This window comes from Schistocerca americana, chromosome 7 (genome assembly GCF_021461395.2).
Source record: "Schistocerca americana isolate TAMUIC-IGC-003095 chromosome 7, iqSchAmer2.1, whole genome shotgun sequence".
NCBI classification, from domain to species: domain Eukaryota; kingdom Metazoa; phylum Arthropoda; class Insecta; order Orthoptera; family Acrididae; genus Schistocerca; species Schistocerca americana.
Window position 1 is genome coordinate 390,867,947 of NC_060125.1, and position 16,499 is coordinate 390,884,445.

Consider the following 16,499-nt stretch of genomic DNA (forward strand, 5'->3'; position numbering starts at 1 on the left):
TTTCCATAATACTTAACCTAATCTTCTCACTGTAATGGGCCACCCTCCTCTAACATTACCTTTATTTTACATAACTAACCGATACCATGTATATTATCGATTCTTGTGTAGGTGAACATTATATCAGCTGTCTAACTGAAATTAACTTCATATGATTTTGTATACAATGTGTTATGTTAAAGGCTAAAATGTATAAAAAGAAATTAATTTGTTACACTCAGTATGCATGGTTATAAAAATAATCAAAATTACTGACATACTTCAAATTCATATTATTAACAGCACAATCTAACACTGATTAATAAATTTATTTCTGGATTCATTTACAAAATAATGATATATTTTAGCAAAGATTCTTCTTTTTTTAAGATAGTCTTTAAACTTTGTTGCTTGTGACACTAATAATGTAATGTGTGGTGTGATATAAGTGAAAATTGTAAAGACGGCGTGATTTAGAAGAATGGGATAAAATAAAAGAAAATTATAGGAACAGATAATTATTCTGTCAATTATTTCGTCTTCAGGAACCCACAACATTAAATCAAATTTTCAGCAGCAAGTCTGTACCCCTAGACACAATAACTTGGAGACAACATCAAGAAGAGGTAATGAAGATAATTAAAAAGTTTTTCTTTTGTATGTCTTATGACTCTCGAAGCTTTTGAACATGGTGAAGAGACTAAGAGAATAGGTGTGGCATGAAAGAATTCATCCGCCAGTGGCAGATCGTATGGCAAAATATATGCAGCACATTTAAGGGCTCCTGTAAACTTCCACTGTCTCACTTGTCAACCAGCCAATGTTTACAGCAAGTTCTCTGGTGTATCTACTGGTGACGACTCTATGCTACATGGTTTTCTCCTCAGTTGTGATTTGGTACTCCACTGTTACTTGCTTAATGTGGTATTGTCTTCACTCGCGGTTTAACCAACATTTGTGCTTCAGTGAACAAACCAATAGCATAATAGTGCACCTAGTTGGTTCTGTGTCAGGAGGTACTCTCCCAGTTCATTCCTTGCCGGTTTTCCTCAGGATGGTAGTGACCTATGGTCACTGGTAGGCAGTGAATGAAGATTCAAAGTTATTTATTCATTTTCATAAGAATACAGATAGCATGTTGACCTGTAGTTGGCACCGGATGTCAATGTCCACTGAGGAACTGCGTCATAAGCTCCCTTCAGCTTGCTCACACCAGTTGACACCACAGAGTATGAAAGAGAGGATGTTGCGCTGGCAGTTCATCACTTTTGTGGTGGCCCTATCTTTGGCTGTACCATGATGCCATGGCACTGAGTGATGTCGGCATGTGTATTGAACACATACAATCTGACCTGTGAGGGGCTCCGTCCCCACCAGCTCACCACCTTTCTTCAACATCCATCAAACTTCAATGATGGTTGCTCTGAAGCGATGATGTTCGACAATATTTGCCTGCTGTCCAGGTAGGCCGTATTCAGTCCACTGGAATGTCGGGAATGCTGGCGTCCTCATCCTGGTGGGACACAAAGGCCTCCAGGTCCTCCCATCAGTGAGAGAGGCAGACTGTGATATTGAATTCTGTGACTAGTGATTATGGTGAGGTAGCCGTCTCTCCTAGTAGCAGCTGTTGTTATCCATAGCATGCAAGAAATCTACAACAGACTTGTACCAGAAGTCACTTCGCTGCAATCGGGGGACTGAGTGAAAACACCATGTACTCCATTGATCTTTCCGACCAAGTGCCTTACAAGCTAAACTGCTGGGGTATTGATGGAGTGAAGTATTGGCTAATGTTTACCCAACATCATTTACCATCACTGCATAAGGCGTGCAATTACTCCATCTGCTGTGCTTGCTTAACGACTGTTATAGCATAGAAATGGTTTGTAAAACTCTTGGTACCATTTGTTGCATTCACCTTAGCCTTTCTTTCATCATATACGAAGGTGATGCAACTGTGTTTGGCTGCTCTGACCCACTACATTCTGCTTAAGTCTACTGCCTGGCTTGCCAGAAACACTGATATTGTTTTTTGCTCTAACCCAGTCTCAGTGGTGAAATGTTCTCTTTGCAATTGGCTTGTGACGACAATGGCATAAGGTAGCACGATAGCATTGCTCTGGGACTTTGAAAATTTTAACCGCTTTGGTGCCCTATACAACATTGGTACACAACAGCAATATTGATGTCTCCTGGAAGAGCATTCTGTGATTAGAGGGATCATACATGGTATATAGCCATTGTAATGAAACTTCTAAAAAGAAAAGGGACATCAGCATAACAGGTGTAAACCAAAGTATAGAGATATAAATAGGGAGATGCACTTGACTGTAAAGCCTTCAACAACTACTGCAGCAGAGTATTATTGAAAGATATCTCATAATACCAAAAGAAATTCTGACAATATTATGAAAGGATAGATTGCTACTATCTAAGTAGCAATCAATTCTTATCATAATATTGTCATTATTCCATCCTGGTTTTTGCATTGTTGAAATGATTTTCCGGTCACATATACAGGCTTTTGGCACCACTGTCAGGATCCAGACAGTCATGCCAAGAAATGAAACAAAATTGAGATTAGAAAAGCAAAAGCAGAAATTTACTGAGCTCTCCATCAGTGCTTGGCACAGCATTGTAACAATATTAAGAAGGAAAAAACATCAGTGGCACTGAAAAATCAACTGAAGTCCCCAAGTTCCAGGGCCCAATGGATTCTCTGTGAGATTCTTTACTACATTTGTCACTGATTTAGCCCTACTTTTGTGCACGTCTTTTATGTTGGCGGCCGAGTTTAGGTTCCTTCTGCGCGTCTGACGTCACAAAACACAGTCAGCCAATGACCAGAGAACGACGTTGCCAGATCTCGACTGCAGTGCAGAGCACGGACGAGTGTCTTCAGTTTTAGAAACGTTCAGTCAAAAATAAAGTAATAGAGCAAAAGCAATGTCTTGATAGCAGACTTTCTTTTATAGAAAGTTAGAAAAAAGAATTCTTTATACCAATTGCTTCATATTCTATTAATTAATTAAACCAAACAAGCAATAAGACTCCTAATTCAGGCGATAGCGAGGAAATGTGTTTGTATCAATCTCACCAACCGCTTTTTTGCAATAAAGAACAGCAGTAATTGTTTATTTCCTATCGTACTTTGGCGAAGTGTGAGTAATTCATAGTCATACCAACAGTGTTTGTCAGTATTTTGCGTGACGTGTTAGAGTCCTCAATGAGTTACATTGTCAGACGAGCTGCGTTAGCGTAACGGTAAAGGCGTTGGGATGCTATGTGTAAAGTTAAGAGTTCGAACCTTGTGCGATGCATAATGTTTTCTTTATTTAAAAACAATATTGAAGTGCCTTACTTCACGAATTTTATTCGTTTGAATGCAATTTTTTGAAATTTCTAGTGCTTTGTCTCTTCATCAACCCTTTCGCTGCTGCAGACACGTGCTCCCAGCATTCCGCTCTGTGCGCGATTTTGTCATCACTGCACTGCTCGCCTGTGCAGACACATGGTGTTCCCTCTGCTTTGACACACTTATCATTCGATTTCACAAAAACTATTTGGCCCAAAAATTTGATTTTTACACGTCTTCTTGACTGATACCTTCCCCCCCATAAATGACTTAATTTTGTTTCGATGTTCAACGCAGCTATTGTGCAGCATTAAATGTAGTAAACCGCTGCACGAAATTTTAAGAGTTTGCAGAGGTGAAAGTCCATAGCGTATACTTTCCGTATGGTCCATTTTAGTTGCCACAATGTTGAGAATGAGATGTGGACAAGATACCTAAATTTCATATAAAATTTACTGTATAACAATATCTCATTTCATTTAAGTACCACATAGATGTCGTATGTAATATTGAGAAATATGCCCTCTTTCGCGACTGTAATAAAAGTTTTATTTACACCGGGCGCATTTGGCTTTATTTTAAAGCACTTCAGTCGATGAAAGGTATGGCACAAACACAATGGTACTCATGTTCTCTTTCTTGTTTTTGTTCCACAGTCGCAGTTTTACCAATGGTATTGAAAGATATTCGTCTTCTGCAACTGTAACAAGCGACTTATTTAGACCAGACGCGAATCTCTCTTTTGAAGCATCATCAGTGGACAGTATTTTGTCTCCTCCATTGCCTAGTCATCTTTCGTAGTTTTGTGCTGCGGTAACACAATATTCAACGTTTGTGTTGGCTGATCAGTGTTTTAGCAAATAAATGCTGTTTGTGTGTGCCACACACAAAAATTATATTTGACATAGCTCAGAGCACTTCACTGATAGACAATATATTCAAGTCCTAATGTTTTTGTAAGTCCACAGTTTTGTTTAATGTATTTTGTCTACTACCTTTTGATTGATTGAAGTGCTTTAAAATAAAGCCAAACGCAAACGTGCCCCGTGTAAATAAAACTTTTGTTACAGTCGCGAGAGATGGAATATTTCTCAATATTACATATGACACCTATGTGGTACTTAAATTAAATGAGATATTGTTATACAGTAAATTTTATATGAAATTTAGGTATCTTGTCCACATTTCATTCTCGACATTGTGGCAACTAAAATCGACCATACGGACAGTATACGCTATGGACTTTTACCTCTGCAAACTCTTTAAAATTTTGTGCAATGGTTTACTATATTTAATGCTGCATAATAACTACATTGAACATCGAAACAAAATTAAGTCATTTATGGAGGGAAGGTATCAGTCAAGAAGATGTGTAAAAATCTAATTATTGGGCCAAATAATTTTTGTGGAATCGAATGATAAGAGTGTCAAAGCAGTCGGAACATCATGTGTCTGCACAGGCGAGCAGTGAAGTGTCAAAACCGCGCACAGTGCGGAATGTAGGGAGCACGTCTTTGTAGCAGCAAAAGGGATAATGCGGCTGAGGTGGCTTTACTTCATGAACTGCGCACTCCCCCCTAAACGTAAGCTTGCGAACTATGCTATACTATGGCGCTGCTTCTCTTGGTGCGTGCGTCATGTGCAACTGGCAACGCAGCAATCTCCCGCGTCTAGGCGGGCATGCGCGAGTCGCCAAGATAAAAGAATTCAACTATAGCAACTTTTTAGCTAGATCAGATTAAAACATAATCATCAGACTTAATTTAAAGTTGTTTCTTCACTACCTTATAACATGCTGACCAGCTAAAATGCAGTCCCATTGTGAATACTGTTCTCGAAAGATGGGATGAATTGGTTATGTTCATGAGCTGGAAATAGCAGTGACTACTGTCAAATGATTGGGAGTTGCTGCAAATTGGTGTGTTGGAAGAGCTCCCGAGAGCTGTGTACCTGTGATAACCGTACCAGAAGTACCTCAAGTACTATCCTCTCCCATGGATCCTGTCTCCTCTGCAGGAAGTACAGGATCTGTCATTACTAAACTACTTGACTGTGAGTGGTGCAGCAATGGTTGATCTAGACGTCCTTTACAGGATGGATGGGGACCAGGGAATACTCACGATATTGTACCAGTCCCCCCAAACCAATAAGTTTCAGGTGCTGTCTTTCACTGAAACTGAAATTGACCCAATGGGACTCACTTCACCTGCTTTGGGGAAACCTGTTTTGTCTGGTGTCAAAAGAAGGAAATGAAAAGGGAAAGGTTTTTATTGATCATCACCAGTTCAAACATATGGTGAATGATAGTGCCCCTTAGGGAAATGGATGCAAGGGACGTCAGGTGCACTACCTGTGCCTGGGTGCCTCATTCAACATGTTGAAGAGGCTATTCCAGTAGCCACTGAGGGAACAGGTTGCAACCAACAGCAGATTGTGGCACATGTTGGGACACATGATGCCTGTCATCTGGGCTCCTAGGTCATTCTTTTGTCATTCCAGAGACTGACAGAGAACGTAGGGAAGACTAGCCTTGTGTTTGGAGTTTCAACGAAGCTCACAATCTGCAGCATTGTCTCCAGAACTGATCATAGCCCTTTGTTTCTGTGTCAAGTGGCAAGTGTGATCCAGAGACTTCAGAACTATTGTGACAAGCCGGGGTGTGACATCCTGGACTTGCGCCATAGGGTTGAGAACGGTAGGGTCCCCCCTGAATGGATCAGGTGTGCTCTACACATCAGAGGCTGCTATTCAGGTAGCTGAACATATGTGGGGGAGCACACATGGGTTTTTTAGATTAGGCAACTCTCCATCCAATCCAGATTATCATAGCTGTAGGAAGCCCAGAAGTATCAGTGTAAGATCGTAAAAACTGCCTCCCACAGGTGAGAGTATTAAAATCCTAATGGTAAACCACTGAAGCATTCACAACAAAGTGCCAGAGTTTGAAGCGCTCATGAAAAGCAGTGAAGCTCATCTAATACTGGGTACAGAAGGTGGTTGAAACATGGAATTGATAGCAGTGAGAATTGTGTGGAAACTTTAAGTGTATATCAAAAGGATAGACAAGTGGGAAATTGAGGTAGTGTATTTGTCACAGTAGATAAGAAACTCAAATCCACTGAGGTAAAATTGAAGCTGCATGTGAGATCATTTGGGCAAGACTCAGTATCAGGGGTGTTCCCCAATCATACTGTAATCATTGGTGGAGGCTTTACGCATCCAACAATCAATTGGGAAAATTACAGTTTTGTTTGTGGTGCTGAAAAGACATCCTGTGGAACTTTACTAAATGCCTTCTTTACCAACTATCTAGAACAGTTGTCTAGGAACCACACTCATGATGGAAATACATTTGATCTAATGGCACCAAACAGATCAGACCTCTTTGAGGATGTCCACATTGAAACTGGCATCAGTGACCATGACATGATTGTGGCAGCAATGATTACCAAAGTACAAAGGACAACTAAGACAAGCAGGATGATATACATCTTCAGTAAATTAGATAAAAAAATCAGTAGTGCCATATCTCAGTTAGGAACTTGAAACTTTCAACACAGGGTAGGAACATTTAGAGCAACTCTGTCTCAAGTTTAAAAGAATAGTTGACCATGCACTGTATAGATAAGTACCTAGTAGGACAGTTCATAATGGGAAGGAACCTCCATAATACACAGTCACTGTAAAGAAACTTCTAAATAGAGTTTACTGCATAATGGATGTTAAACAAAGGGTAGGGCTATATATAGAGAGATGTTAAATGAAACTTGTTCGGCTGTCGAGAGGGGAAAGTGTGATGCCTTCAATGGCTACTGTAGCATAATATTGTCAACTGATCTCTTACAGAACCCAAAGAAATTCTGGTCATATATTAAGGCTGTTAGTGGCACTAAAGTTAGTGTCCAGCCCCTAGTGAACGAGACAGGAACGGAAACAGAGAGTAGCAAAGCAAAAGCTGAATCACTTAACTTCATTTTCAAATGTTCCCCCACATATTAATACACAGGATAATTGCCCCAATTTAATCCTTGTACCATGAAAAAGATGATAGAAATAATTTTTAGTGTCAGTGTTGTTGAGAAACAGCTGAAATCATTAAAACTGAATTAAGCTCCCGAGCCCAATGGAATTCTGGTAAACTCCATACTGAATTTTCTGCTCAGTTAGAACCTCTTCTAACTAAGATCTATCACAGACCCCTCAAACAAGAAAACCTGTGCCCAGTTCTCAGCAAAAGCACAGGTCACACCCACCTACACGGTGTGTAATAGACGTGATCCACAAAACTACCGTTAAGTATCCTTGACATTGATTTGTTGTAGAATCTTAGAAGATATTCTGTGGTCAAACACAATGAGGTACCTCGAACAGAATGACCTCCTCAATGCCAACTAGCATGGATTTCGAAAACATTGATTATGTGAAACCTAACTCACACTTTCCTCCTATAATGTACCGAAAGCATTGGATCAAGGAAATCAGGTAGGTGCTGTGTATCTTGATTTCTGAAAACCCAAGACTCAGTACAATGTCAACACTTATTGTGAAAAGTACAATCATATGGGATATCAAGTGAAATTTGTGACTAGATTGAATACACTTTGGCAGGGAGCAGGCAGCGAATCCTGTAGGATGGAGATTCATAATCAGATGTAGAAGTAACTTCAGGTGTGCCTCAGTGAAGTATGTCGGGACCCTTGCTGTTCTTGTTATATATTTATGATGTTGCAGACAACAGTAATAGTAAAACCAGGATTTAAGCAGATGATGCAGTTACCTGTAATGAAGTACTTATCTGAAACAAACTGCGGAAACAGTCAGTCAGACCTTGATAAGATTACAAAGTGGTGAAAAGAATGGCAACTTGCTTCAAATCTTCAGAAAAATGAAATTCTTCACTTCATGAAAAAAAAAAAAAAAAAAAAAAAAAAATGGTGTCCTGTGACTATAATAGAAATGAGTCACTGTTGGAATTGGCTAACTCATACAAAAGCCCAGTTGTATTACTTTGCAGGGGTATGAAACAGAATGATCACATTGGCTTAGTCAGGGGTAAAGCAGGTGGTTGGTTTGTTGGCAGAATACTGGCGAAGTGCAAGCCACCTACAAAGGTGATTGCTTACGAATCAGTCATGCTACCGGTTCTACAATAATGCTCAAGTATGTGGGGGCCATATCATATAGGCTCAACGGGATATTCAACGTATACAGATTAGGGCAGCATGAATGGTAACAGGTTTGTTTAATCCATGGGAGAGAGTCACAGAGATACTGAAGGAACTGAACTGAGAGACTCTTCAAGACAGACATAAACTACCCTGAAAATGTCTACTGATTACTGTAGTAATATACAACAAAACCCCTATATATTGTTCACACTGTGACCGTGAAGATAACGAGTAGAATAATTACTGTACACACAGAGACATTCAAACAACCATTCTTCCTCCACTCCGTATATGATTGGAATAATTGGTACAATGAGATATACCCTCTACCATGCACCCCCTCACGGTGGTTTGGAGAGTATAGACGTAGATGTAGATATAGAGTGTAGCCTACAGATGCAGAAGTAACTTCAGCTATGCTGCCGAGAAGTGTGTAAGGATTCTTGCTGTTCATATTATATATTTACGACTTTGCAGAAAATACTAACAGTGACCTCGGAATTTTTCTGCTGCTGTAGTTTACAATAAATTATTGTCTGAAAAAGTTGCACAAATATTTTGTCACATTACTGATAACATTCCAAAGTGGTACAAAAATTGGAAACTTGCTTTAAATGTTCATATATGTAAAATTCTACAGCTAAAAAAAATGAAAAAAACATGGGATAATATGACTACAATATACATAAGTCACAATGGGAATCAGTGAATGCATACAATCATTTGGGTGTAGCAGACTGTATGTATACAAACAACTGTATGTGTATGACTGTGTATATATGTAAAGTAGAGGGCAAAACAGTTTGCTGGGGAATATTAAGAGCTCAGGTATCAAGAACATACTAAACAAAGAATGGAGTATCAAAAGTTGAAATGAATATGTACATTAAGGGAAAGAATCTTGAAGACAGAAGAACTTCAAGAAAGAGAAGCACAAATAGATGAAGATAAGGTGGGAGATACGATTCTGTGAGTGAATTTGACAAAATACTGAAAACGTTAAGTTGAAAGAGGCCCCTCAGAATTACTGAGGTCCTTGAGGGAACCAGTCATGTCAAAACTACTCTACCTGGTACGCCAAGATATATGAGATAGACAAATTACTGCTGGACTTTAAGAAGAATGTAATTATTCAAATTCCTAAGAAATCAGTTGCTGATAGGTGTGAATATTATTGAACTAGTATATTACCAAACTAGTGTTATTAAGTGATTTCTGCAAAATAAGTACACAAATTATTTACAGAATCATGCAAAACTGGTGGGACGAAATCAGTTTGTGTTCCAGGGAAATGCAGGAACATACGAGGTAGTAAAGACCCTATCATTTCTCTTTGGTTAAAACATTTGCATATTTAGAGAAAGCTTCTGACAATGTTGACTGGAATACAAATACAGGAATCAGAATGTAGTTATAAGGCAGCAGAGGTAAAATACAAGGAGCAGTTGGTTATCAACAACTAATATAGACATCAGACTGTAGTTTTAAAAATTGAAGGACATGAAAGGAAAGTAGTAGCTGAGATGGCAGTGAGAAAGTGTTAGCCTCTCCCCAATGTTTCTCGATATGTACATCAAGCAAGCTGTACAGGAAACCAAGGAGATATTCACGCAAGACATTAAACTTCAAGGAAAAGAAATAAAAACTTTTTGAGGTCTGCTAAGAACATTGTAAAGACAGCAAAGGAACCAGAAGAACAGTTGAATGGAATAGACAGTGATTTGGAAAGAGTATACATTAGTATCAACAGAAGTAAAATAAGGGTAGTGGCATGCAGTCCAATTAAATCAAGGAATTCTGAAGAAATTAGATTCAGCAATTAGGCATTAAAAGTAGTTGGTGAGTTTTGCTATTTGGCCAGCAAAATTATGGAAGATGCAAAATGCAAACTGGCAATAGAGAGAAAAGCATTTCTGAGAAAGAGAAATTTGTTCCAACATAAATTTATGTTTTATGAAGCATTTTCTGAATATACTTGTCTGGAGTATAGCCTTGTGTGGAAGTGAAATATAGATGACAAACATTTCAAATAAGAAAACAACTGAAACATTTGAAATGAGTTGCTACGGGAGGATACAGGACACTAGGTGAATAGACCATGTAACTAATGAGTCAGTGAATCAAAGTAGGGGTAAAAGAAATTTGTGGCACAATTTGACCAAAAGAAGGGATTAGTGTAGAACACATCTGAAGCACAAATGAATCTCCAACTAATGGAGAAAATGACTCAACAAATTTTAAAACAACTGATCCTTGCATGTGGCATCTAATTGCTGCTTTAAGGCATCTCATGTATCACTAACTGTTTCCTTTTTCATTACCACTGATACACTTCATAATTAATAGCACTTGTTGCATACGGACTGTGTAAATGTTTGCCTTAGGAAACAAATCAAACTGTTCCTTGTGCTTTTTGACTTGTATTTCTGCAGCACCTTCTTTGAGTGGCTGGAGCTTCAGTAATGTCTTGTCAATGACATTCAAAATACCTTCATGGTAATTGAATACCTTCCTTTTCCAGCCTCACCAGTCAAATTCTTGGAGTAATGATTTATGTACCTTATAAACCAACGTACCCATTTCTGCAGACCTTGATCTAAGTATACACTGTATGATCACAAGTTACTTTCTGAATGCAAATCTTTTAACCTAAAACACAGCTGTTAATATGTCTAACCTGAAAATTCAACTGACAGTGCTCTAAACTCATTTGTCGACACTTTAAGATCAACTTGCAACTGTATTTTCTAGCATTTTCAAAATTTTTCTTTTGAACACAGTTTAGAAGAAGATTTGCCAAGAACACTTCACTGAAACTGGACTTGTAACCTGCTAAGCTGAATAGTTTCCAGACTAACAGTAGTTTGCAGTCTGTAGTTTTACACAGAATATTTCACTCTCAGCACAAGAAAAAACTGAAAATTATACAGAGAGCCGCTTTCCTCATCAGCAACTGCTGTTGGCCTTCCTCATTTAACAATCAAATACAAATATATTTAGGACAGTATCATGGTGAAGGAAAGCAGGCAGATTCCATATTCCTAGCTTTCGAGAATGTGTCCACTGCACACTGTTGACAAAGGTCAGATTGTATGGATAAGGTTCCTAGCTTGCTCGAAGTGCAGAAAAATATAGGTTAATACAGGTGCCTTGATAAAGCAATACGGTAACATTCAAATACACCATTAGTAGTGTGCTGCTTGACATAATCACATCACTCAAATATCTAGGCATAACATTACAAAGTGATGTGAAATGGAGTGAGTGTATCTGATTGGCAGTAGGGAAGGCAAATACTAAACATTGTACTATTGGAAAAATTTTGGAAAGTGTAGCTCACCAATAAAGTAGATAGCATATAGAATAGTGTCACCAATTCTATTCTTAGGTGAAGATCAAGGGGCTTCTGAAGGTTTTGCTAGTGTGGCGAGCTGCATCAAAGCAGTTCATGAGACTGAAGACAGCAACAGACAAACAATTAAAGTGCCATCAGATTTATAAATGGATTAGGTATTTATGGGTGAGGTAAAAACGGACAAGCAGATACCATTCTTACAAAATAGTTACTATATGCTAAGTTACAAGTGATGGAAAAAAATATTGACATAATATAAAATATGTGGAGGGAATAGGAAAATATTTGTGATTTTAATGGTATTATATCTTAACAATATTTCAACATGAAACCGATTATGTACAAAGTCTTTGGTGTTATTCTAGTTCTCCTCTTTCTGTTGGAACAAATGGATGTTTCATCAAAAGTCTTGTGTGATTTATTTTCATGTTTTCAATGAATAAAATACCAATTTTACAGGGCTATTCAAAAAGAAGGAAGAGATTTCAAACATTTATCACCTCCACACTACTAAAGATAGAAACATGAATCCAACGTTTGTGGAAAGAGATAATTTCAAATTTTTATGTATTCAATGTGAGCACCATGTGTTACACAACAAATATCAAAATAGTGGCCCCTTACTTGCCACACACGAAGCAGCTGGTCTCTTGTTATCAAATTCACAGCTTCAACAATGCGATGTCACAGACTTTCAAGTGTTGGACAGAGGGGGCATAAAAATGTGCTCTTTTACATAACCTTAGACATATAAGTTACAAGAAGTCAAATCTGGAGACCTGGGAGGTCACTGGTGATGAAGTTCATCTTCTGCTCCTCCTCTTCCAGTCCAACACCTGGAATGGTGACCTTCAGGTAACATTGGATGTACTTAGAGAAATGTGCCAAGGCACCATTTTGCATTAAGCTGAAGTCATTTGAATCACCTTCATGTTGAGGAAATAAACAGTTTTGAAGCAAGTCTAGCTGTGCAATTCCAAAATTAAACTGTTCTCTGTCCACAAATGTTGGCATTGTGGTGCTACCTTTTGTAATTTGGAAGATATAAATGTCTGAAATCTGTTTCTTGATTCTGAATAGCCCTGTATTTTAATCAGCTGATGATGATTTGACACCCATGGTTGTTCCCACTGCCACTGCCAATTAGCACTTCACACAGATGTTACCCGGCAATACTGATGAAAGGTAGTCTTGATCCACTGTCACATGTAGCTGCTAATATGTATGCACATTTTTGGAGCTCTGTTTTATTACTGACTTTACTGCAAAAATGAAATGTCTCCAGTCCTTGTAACAGTGGCCATGAAATGGGACTTGGAACAGCATGTATTTTAAGATACATGTGTAGTAATGTGATGAAATTAACAACACATTCAAAGACTTAATACTGCTATAGCTATTGGACTTTCACGCCACAGTACGTACACTTACTACTGTACTTTACTTAACACTGTAACCGTGACGTTGCATATGCATCTTGCCTAATGCAGGGGGATTAGAGCAGTGAGATGATTTGTCACTAGAAACCTGACACAGCTTCTCACCATCATCAACAGTAGCAAAAAACACACACACACACACACACACACGTTGATCAGAAAATTATATCTCATGTATTATCTTTAATACTACACTAAGTACACGTAATGTGATATTTCATGTCTTAATATTGGATTATGTGACACCTCCCACCTCGTTGTAAAAGTATTATAGACACTGACCTCAGAGACAATAAAATTTTTCTTGTCACCTCATCAGTAGTGCCAATGGATTATTATTCCGATTTATTTACATTCATTTTACACTTTCATGTGACTACAACTCACAAAGTTAAGAATGGCAACTTTCTTCATTCTCGACAGAATTATACAACATAAATTCATTTTACATTTTTACCTCTGACCACATTACACAAAATTATGAGTGTTATCATTCTTTATTTTCAACAGTTATACATATTTTCACAAAACATGTCAATATTTTACCACTACATTGTATCACTTTGGGCATAATTGTGGGATATCTGATTTTGAAGAATGGGATTCAGTGTCCCTAGTTCTCGTTGGTAGAGGACTAGTAGCCCTCCACAGTCTCTGTCTGGCTGTAGGGGAAAGCTTCATTGACCTCTCACTATAGTCTACATAAGTTTGCTGCACTGTGGTATATCTCACAGTGAGCTGGGGTATTTCTCACAAGTGCGCTGGGAGCACAGTCATTCACAACATTATTTTTCATACAAATTCTGACCCAACAGTCTATACTTGCTATTCGACACATTTTCTTACCACTATTTCGTCACTATTTACAATAAATATATAGGTAACACCAGATTATTAATACACATAAAATAGTGGATTCTAAGCCACAGGGAATACTCAGGATCCACTTGCCTGTACACCATCCTTTGAAGGCTTCATTTGTTGATAATTTCCTCTTGTAGTTCATCAGTCTTGAGCCCAGCAACTTCAGAGTTGTCCAACTGGAGAACTACATGATTTAAAGGCAGCAATACAGGTATTCCTGAGATTTTTGCTTCTCATCTTCTATAATACAATGGTCTATTTACATCATATTTGAGTTTGAGCTCAGTTCCAGTGGTTGCAGAAAAATATTAATGGATTAAGGATGAGTCCACCTTTTTGTAAGTACACAAATTAGGGTTTTACTGTATCACCCAAAAATGGGTCACAGCATTTGTAGCATTCTCAGTGGGTTTCTTGCTATTTTCCTGAAAATACATACGTACGAGTTATTTTAGGATATGGAATATGATGCATCAAATTTTGTTGTCATTTAAATTATATGTGCACTTTAGCCTTTATTTTACACCGAGTGTGTCCTGTGGCTGCACACCAAAATAAGCCACAGGTCTAAATCAGAACACTAGACATGTGCATACATGAGGGATGTTAAAAAACCGTCTGCATTAATTTTATTATCCGATCTTTAATTTGTATATTTTGGTGAAATTAATGGCATATGTTCGTTTCTGTCCTTACCGTTGTCGTATTTTCCTAGTTCTTAGTTGTGACAAGTTTGTTTTATATATCAAACGACATTTCGTATAATTGATCTGGACCTGTGGGCATCGACAAAGATTTTGTGAAGCTATGGTAAGGCGAACTATTTCGTTTAGTTTGTATCTTCATATATTCTCTTTTGCATTTTGATAGTATTTACTCACGTTTTCTCCGCCGTAACTTGGACACACCCATTTCTCTGCACAAATTTATGCCTCTGATGCCCTTTCTGCTGTCGTTTCTCATTTGTTTAATCTTTAGTTTTTCTTTGACGCCCGCGAACTTTGAAATGTCGTCTATTTTGTGTGTGTGTGTGTGTGTCGGATAATTCATTTAGAATGTTGAATAGTCTTTTATTACATAGTACTGTTTGGTCATTGATAACTTTTTGCCCCGTGTGGTAGCCTTGTAGAGATAGTAATTGTCTTCTATTTTCAAAAGTTGTGACATATGGTTTCTGTGTTTCAGGATTTACGTCTGTTTCTATACTACCAGAGGAGTAGTCGTTTTTAATGAGATGCTCTGCAAATGTGGAAAGTGTGTTGTCACTTTTCAGTGGTCATAAATGTTCTGAGTATCAAATTCGGAAATTTCTGCATTTCTGTCCAATGTATCTGAGTATCTTATTCGGAAACAGTAAACCAAAGAGAGCTCCTAAATACCATTAATTCACTGAAGATTAAGTACTCAACTGGTATTGATGATATTCCCGATTATATCATAAAAATAACAGCAAGACAGATGCTTTCGCCTTTATTGGACATATGCAATTCATCCTTATTGTGTGGTGTCTTCCCTCAGCAACTGAAAATGGCGAAAGTAATATCCCTATATAAAGGTGATCAGCAATGTATAGGTAACTATAGGCCTGTGTCTCTATAGTCAGGGTTTTCGAAAATTATTGAAAAAGTGTTCCTTTCAAAACTAAGTACATTCTTCGAAAAGAATAATATTATTTCTGAATGTCAACATGGCTTCAGACCACAGCGATCAATTGAAACAGCCACTTTCAATCTGATAAACCATGTCTTAAATGCAGTGGACAACAACAGAAATATCTCAGGTTTACTCTTGGACCTAACAAAATCTTTTGATGTGATTGATCATGGTATACTCCGGAGGAAGCTTGAATGGTATGGTGTAAGAGGTGTGCCAAATCAGTGGATTGAATCATATTTGGAATATCGCTCTCAGGTAACTGAAATTAAGTACACGGAAGGAAATGAACTCCAGGTACATCTTTAAGAACCATGTTGACTAAACAGAAATCTAAAACTGTCTATGACTGCCCCAGAAGAAGCAGGCAAAAGGTTTTTTAATAAACTCCCCAAAATCATTAAAAAAGAAACAGATCTAAAATGTTTTAAAAATCATTTGAAACTATATCTCACAGAGAAATGTATATACAGTTTGAGTGAATACTAAGATGTGTTTAAATATATCATTACTGAAATGTACCTGTAAAAATTATCATTTCTGTATGTTTTTTTGATTTGTGTGTACATATAATGTGAAACATGTAAAACCTTTGTATGATTATGGACTATTTCTGTTTAATCATTTGTTTCATTTATATATATATTGAAATTAAGTTTGATGTTAATAGGCTATTGTATGACACA

The 16,499-nt window shown here is 37.7% G+C and overlaps 1 long non-coding RNA gene across 1 annotated transcript; it reads right to left on the reverse strand.

Moving 5' to 3' along the window:
• Positions 1-13,774: 13,774 nt before the first annotated feature.
• Positions 13,775-15,176, reverse strand: LOC124622321. Its single transcript, XR_006980620.1, has 3 exons — positions 15,042-15,176; positions 14,857-14,936; positions 13,775-14,585 (listed from the first exon to the last, which is right to left on the reverse strand). It is a non-coding gene; the product is annotated as an uncharacterized LOC124622321 (long non-coding RNA).
• Positions 15,177-16,499: the final 1,323 nt, after the last annotated feature.